Source organism: Tupaia chinensis, unplaced genomic scaffold (assembly GCF_000334495.1).
Source record: "Tupaia chinensis unplaced genomic scaffold, TupChi_1.0 Scaffold000255_1, whole genome shotgun sequence".
Taxonomy (NCBI): domain Eukaryota; kingdom Metazoa; phylum Chordata; class Mammalia; order Scandentia; family Tupaiidae; genus Tupaia; species Tupaia belangeri.
This window is the reverse complement of record NW_006159735.1, coordinates 1,447,098-1,453,621: the sequence shown is the minus strand read 5'-3', so window position 1 is coordinate 1,453,621 and position 6,524 is coordinate 1,447,098. Positions and strand designations below refer to the sequence as shown.

Here is a 6,524-nt window from a genome sequence, read left to right as displayed (position 1 = left end):
AATTAATTAATTAATTAATTAATTAATTAAATAATTCTTTTTTTAAAAAAGCTTCCATATTCCATTTTCTATCAAATGCCAGGGTCTTGTGTTTTAGGGCTGAATAGTATCCTATAGAATATATGTGCTACGCTTTTTCAATCCATTCATCTGTTTGTGGACATTTGGGTTGATTCCATGTTTTAGCAATCGTGAATAATGCTGCAATAAACATTGATGTGCAAGTGCTTATCTGACTGAGCATTCTCCTGTCCTTTGGGTAGATCCTCAGGAGTGAAATTGTGGATTACATGGTAGTTCTATTTGTAGATCTTTGAGGAACCTCCGTATTGTTTTCCACCAACAACGTAGGAGAGTTCCCCTTTCACCACGACCCCCCCAACATTTATCATTTTTTGTATTTTTGATCTTTGTCATTCTGACAGGGGTTAGGTGGTATCTCATTGTGGTTTTAATCTGCATCTCCCTTATGGTGAGGGATGTTGAGCATTTCCTCATATGCTTTTTGGCTGTTTGTATGTCTTCCTTGGAGAGTTTTTTGTTCAGATCATTTTTCCATCTTTTAATTGGGTTAATCTTTTTTTTTTTCTGCTAAGCTGCTTGAGTTCCCTGGGGAAAACCACCCATTTATTCAGTAGATACTGAGTGCCCTCTATGTACTAGGTTCTTTCCTAGGTTTTGGTGATATGAGAGTGAGCCAAACCAGATAAAGTCGTCGCTCTCATGGAAATTATGTTTTTACCTGGGGACAACAAATATTAGGTCATCTGGAAAGTCATGACGTACTTTTCTGTTTTTCTGTGCAAAAATGCATCATTACTTTCCCAAGCACCCAATAATAAGGAACTAAATGGACAATATGTTACTACTGAGAACGATCATTGAAGCCAGCAATGGGAAAGAGATTAATGATATAGCGGTTGTTATTTTAGCCATGAAGGTCTTTCTGATACAATAACATTTGAGCAGAGTCCCAAAAGTGGTGGGGGCAAGTCATGAGGTTTTCTGCAGGAAAGCATTCTAGGCAAAGGTTCCTTCTGCAGGTACAAAGGTACTGAGACAGCAGCGTGCTTGGTGGTTTTGAGGAACAGCTAAGAGCTCAGTGTGAACGGAGGGGAATAAACAGAGTATAGGCAGATCCAAGAGATTAAAGGATTTTGAGCACAAGAGTGATGGGATCTCTTCCCTAAGATACTGTCACTATCTAAGCCAGCTGCTAGTGAGATTAAGGGTTATGCACAAAGCTGACAGTGACCCCACTTCCAACCAAAAAAGGGGCCATTTTGCTTTGTATTGACCTACCAATACCCACTCCAGGGGACTGCATACGTGGCTTGCCAGCATCTCAGTAGCCATCACTAGGTGCCACATGGACATTGGAGGTCATTTTCCCAAAGCCACTAAATCAAACTACAAATTCATTTTAGCCATAGTCTCAAATAGTTGGCCTCCTAGTCCTCAAATAGCTTGCAAAGGAAAAAAAAAACATTCATAATCTACTCTTGTAAATGTGAAATCTGTACTTTCCTTTTGGTTTTATTTTCAGAAGGAGTATAATAATGTGTAAGTTAGAGACTTTATTTTTTATTTTTTTGATGATAAAAACTTCCTCTTTAATCAAGGCTTTGAGCATGGAACAGATTTCTTGAATAAAATGGAAAGTTTCCAGTACATTGAAACATAAACCCACAAGTCACCATACATAAAACACCCAGCAGGGAAAAACAAAACGACAAGTTTACATGATTCCTGGAACAGACGTCGTCTTAGTCTCAAATGCTTCCTCCATCCATCAAGCGTGTTCTGCTGGAGACAGATGGCACCATGGCTACTGGGGTCACACTCGGTGGCCCGTCAAGCACTCATCTGGCTGGGCTGCTGTGCTTTTGGCTCTACTCAAGAAGCAAAGCAATTAGCAGCACATTCAAACAGTGTACCGAATATCCTTTAAGTATCAAAAGTGAGAAACAGAAAGGCAGTTATCAGGTTATCAGAAAGATGTTAGAAAGGGCAGCTGTGTAAAGTTTGACACTGCACAGTGACTTGTCAGCTTCGTTTCTTTGGCTTCTTGGGTAGTGACCTCCAGAACATGAAGATGTGAGGTTCTGGTTCATGGATCATATAATGAACCCATCCCTGACTCTGCTGAACGCCAAGATTCCTCTATTCGGATTCAGACATCAAATGGGTATTAGAAACCAGCTTGGCTATGTCCTTGGGCAACATGACGTGGTACTCGAACTCCTCCTCGTCTTATTTACCCAAATAGTAGATTTGTTTGTGCAATATGATGGCTCTGCTTACAGGACTCCAGCTCCACACCGCCACCCTCCACATGACTCCCAGCAGCACCAAGACTTTATTTTTTTAAGACAGTTTTAGATTTACCAAAAAAAAATTTTTTTGAGGGGTTTTTGCTATAGGGCGCGTGCGCTCGCCAGACAGAGAGAGACAGAGACAGAAAGCGAGAAATCACACCCCAGGGGGGTTGGCCACTCCGCAATCCGTTCTCCTCTGTTCTCCTCTCGGGATCTTGGGCACGCACGCACACGCGCCCAGTGTGAGTTTTAAGCCACTGGGTCCGGGACGCGAACTGCGGTTGACTACGTGGGAGTCCAGCGACATAGCCATTACGCCAACTGCTGGTCCCGAGATTTACCAAAAAATTTGAGAACTTCCCTTATCATCTTACTAATATCTTAATATGGCACATTTGTTAAAATTATTGAACCAATGCTGATATATTGTTATTAACTAAGTCCATCATTTATTCTGACTTCCTCAGGTTGGTTGATTTGTTTGTTTTGTCTTAGGGCACATGTGTTCACCAGAGACAGTGAGAGGGAAAGTGAGAAATCAGCCTCCATGGGGGATGACCATACTGCACTCCCTTCTCCATTCTCCTCCTGGGATTTTGTGCAAGGAGGCACATGTGCCCAGTATGATTTTCAGGCCTCCAGGTCCAAGATTTGAACTGCAGTCAACCGTATTGGAATGGAAGCTCATCTAGGGTACCACATTATCTTTAGTCATCATGTCTCCTTAGTCTTCTATTGGTGATGGCCGTTCCTCAGACTTTCCTTGTTTGTTTGGTTTTTTTTTTTTTTAAGAATTATTTTAACTTTATTTATTTACTCATTTATTTATTTTTGATTTGACCAGAGAGGGACAGAGCAAGAGAGAGAAAGAGAGGGAAAGTAAGAAAGCAAGCCATTCGGTCCAGGACTCGAACCATGGTTGCCATGTGGGAGTCCAACACCCTTAACCACCACACCACCTGCTGGTCCCCCTCCTTGTTTTTTATAACTGACTGTTTGGAGGAATGCTGGTCAGGTATATCACAGGATATCACTCTGTTGAAATTTTTCTGACATGTTTTCTCATGATTAGATTTGGGTTATAGGTTTTTGAGATAAAGACCATGGAGTGCCATTTCATTCCCATCATATCATATCACCGGTAACATACTATCAACATAGTATATCCTGTTAGTATTGCCCTTGACCATCTGACTGATGAAGTGTCGAGATAATATTTCTCCACAGCACAATTACTCTTCATTCATCCCCCTTGTCCCCTGCCTTTTTCTACACTATATTCTTTGGAAGCAAGTCACTAAGATCACTATGCACAACCCTCACTTAAGAAGTGGGGGTTTGAGGCTGGCAGGTGGTGTGGTGGTTAAGGGCGCTGGTCTCCTACATGGCCGACCACCGTTTGAGTACCGGACCTGGTGACCTGCTTTCTCACTTTCTCTCTCTCTCTCTCTGTCTCTCTGTCTCTCTCTTTCTGTTTCACTCTGTCCCTCTCTAGCCAAATTAAAATAAATAAATAAAGTTAAATAAAGTAATTATTAAAAAAAAAAAAAAAGAAGTGGGGGTTTATGTTTCCCCTCCTTTAGGACAGAATGTCTACTTTTTCTGCAGGTCACATTAGTGTCTTCTCCCCCATTTATTTACTTATTCAATCATTTATATCAGTATGGACTGATCTTTATTTTATACTTTGGATTATAATCCTATACTACTTTATTTTGTTGCTCAAATTGTTCTAGTTTTGGTCATTGGAAACTTTTCCACCTGGATTCTGTGTCTGTTTGCCATGCATCCATCATTGCAGGGTTTAATTTTTTTTAAGCACTTCCTTCTTTCTGGAACTACAAGATGCTCTAGGCTCATCTTGTATATTTTCTGCCCCTGTCCTAGAATCAGCTTCTACCACTTCTCCAAAGAATTCTGGTTTTTTCACTGACAAATGATATTAGAAACCAAGATTTCAAGGCACGAGGTATGCTCATTCCTACTTGGTATTGTTGTTTCTAGGCCCTCTCAGGTGATAGAGCAAAGAAGTAAGTATGTGTATATGAACCATGTGTCTGTATCTACAAAATAGGTATCACATGCCTATAAATATTTCTATATAGAACCATCTGAGTCTGTAGAAAGTTAAACATGAGTTCATACTAATTAATCCAGCTCTAACTCATTACCATGTGGGTATCATTCTAGCCCCCTCCCTTTGTTTTTTAAAATAATTATTTAATTTGATTTATTATTATTAATATTTTAAAATTTGCTATAGGACACATGTGCTCAACAGAGAGAGAGAGAGAGAGAAAGTGTGAAAGCAAACCTCTATGTCCAGGACTTGAACTTCAGTAGACCACGTGAGAGTCTAGCACCTTTACCACCATGCAACCTGCTGGTTCCCTGCCCCTCATTTTGTTTGTATATGAATTTCTACTGCGGTCCAGCTGGTAGCATGGTGGTGAAAGTGGTTGTATCCCACAGGGCCAACTTCACAGTTTGAGTCTCAGACCTACTAGCTTGAAAAACCACACTGGGCATGTGTGGATACATGTCCAAAAATCCCAAGAGGAGAGTGGAGTTGAAGGGACTGCAGTGTAGTCATCCCCCTTGAAGAGTGATTTCTCATTCTCTCTCTCTTTCTCTCTCCAGCAGGTACATGCCCCATAGCAAAACTATAAAAAGGAAAAAAAAAAAGTGGGAACCAGCAGTTAGCGTAATTGCTATGTCGCTGGACTCCCACGTAGTCAACCACGGTTCGCGTCCCGGACCCGGTGGCTTAAAACTCACGCCGGCCGGGCATGTGTGCATGCGTGCCCAAGATCCCGAGAGGAGAATGGAGGAGAAGGGATTGCGGCGTGACCATCCCCCCTGGGGGGGGATTTCTCGCTTTCTGTCTCCTTTTCTCGCTTTCTGTCTCTATGTCTCTCTCTGTCTGGCGAGCACACGCGCCCTATAGTGAAAATCTCTCCAAAAAAAAAAAAAGAGGAGAAAGAAAAAAAAAAGTTTCTACTACAACAGTAAGAAACTTGGCTTCCACTATTTGTTACCCATTGTCTTAACTGTTCAATTTTAATATATGTGTATAACAGTATCAGAACTGTACCCCGTGGGAAACAGTTTTGTCAGTACGGTGGTTATGTGAAGTTCCTTTTTCCTTTAGTCTTACAGACTACTCATTTCCAAAGTTGCTAAGACCAGTATTTTCCCCCGATGCTCTTCAGTGAAGTTGTTTTTATATATTTGAGGTCCAGTTAGATTTTCTTGTTGCAGTCTGTGTTCCTTCCTGGGATCTAAGTGGACACTTTTCAATTTAGCATTTTGTCTCCAGCTAGACTATAAATTCATAAAGAAGAACTCTGAGAAGCAAAGTGGCACAATCACACTTTCTGTCATTTTGGAGGAATTTTTTAAAGTAATTTTCATAGTCCCCAAGTAATACATTAATACAACCTGACGTCCCCTTCAAATACCGCTTTAAGCCCCATCCCTGCCTCAGACATAAACACCATTGTTAGTCTAGGAGGTGTCTGTTCAAACATTTTCTTGCATTTATATCCAGAAATATATACTTACTCGCAGAAAATATGTAACATTGCTCTGTGTGTGTGTGTGTGTGTGTGTGTGTGTGTGTGTATTGCCAGAGAGCACATACCCTCATGAGAGAGAGAGAGGAGCGAGAGAGAGAGAGGAGAGACATCCTCTGATGGGATGCTGTCACACCCCAATCCCTTCTCCTCCATTCCTTCCTCCTGTCAAGATCTGGGGCACACATGTGTGCGTGTGTGCGTGCATGCATGTGCACACTCACACACACACACACACACATACACTCACACACACACACACCAGCATGGTTTTCAAGACAAAAGGGCCCACATTCAAACTGGAATCAGCCTTGTGGGAACTGGTACCCTTAACCACTGAGCTAAGGGCCAGCTCGTTGTGTGTGTTTTAACATAAACCATACCATACGTAACTCTTTATTTTTCTCTAAACCATTCAACGTGAATATCTTATGAATCTGTGGATAACTATCTCTTCATGAATAGCATTCCACAGAGTGGCCAAGCTGGTTACAGCTTTTCCTCCTACTAACACCGACATTGATGCAGTGAACACTTTTGTACATAGTGTTACCCCAGGAATTGCTGGGTCATAGAAACACACATTTTTTTTTTTTCCTTTATGAAATGGAGAGAAAGGATGAAAAGGAGA

At 41.3% G+C, this 6,524-nt stretch overlaps 1 pseudogene; it reads right to left on the bottom strand.

Annotated features, from left to right (window-relative positions):
- Positions 1 to 2,046: 2,046 nt before the first annotated feature.
- On the bottom strand, positions 2,047 to 2,337 carry LOC102495279 (cyclin-dependent kinases regulatory subunit 1 pseudogene; annotated as a pseudogene).
- Between the last annotated feature and the right edge of the window lie 4,187 nt (positions 2,338 to 6,524).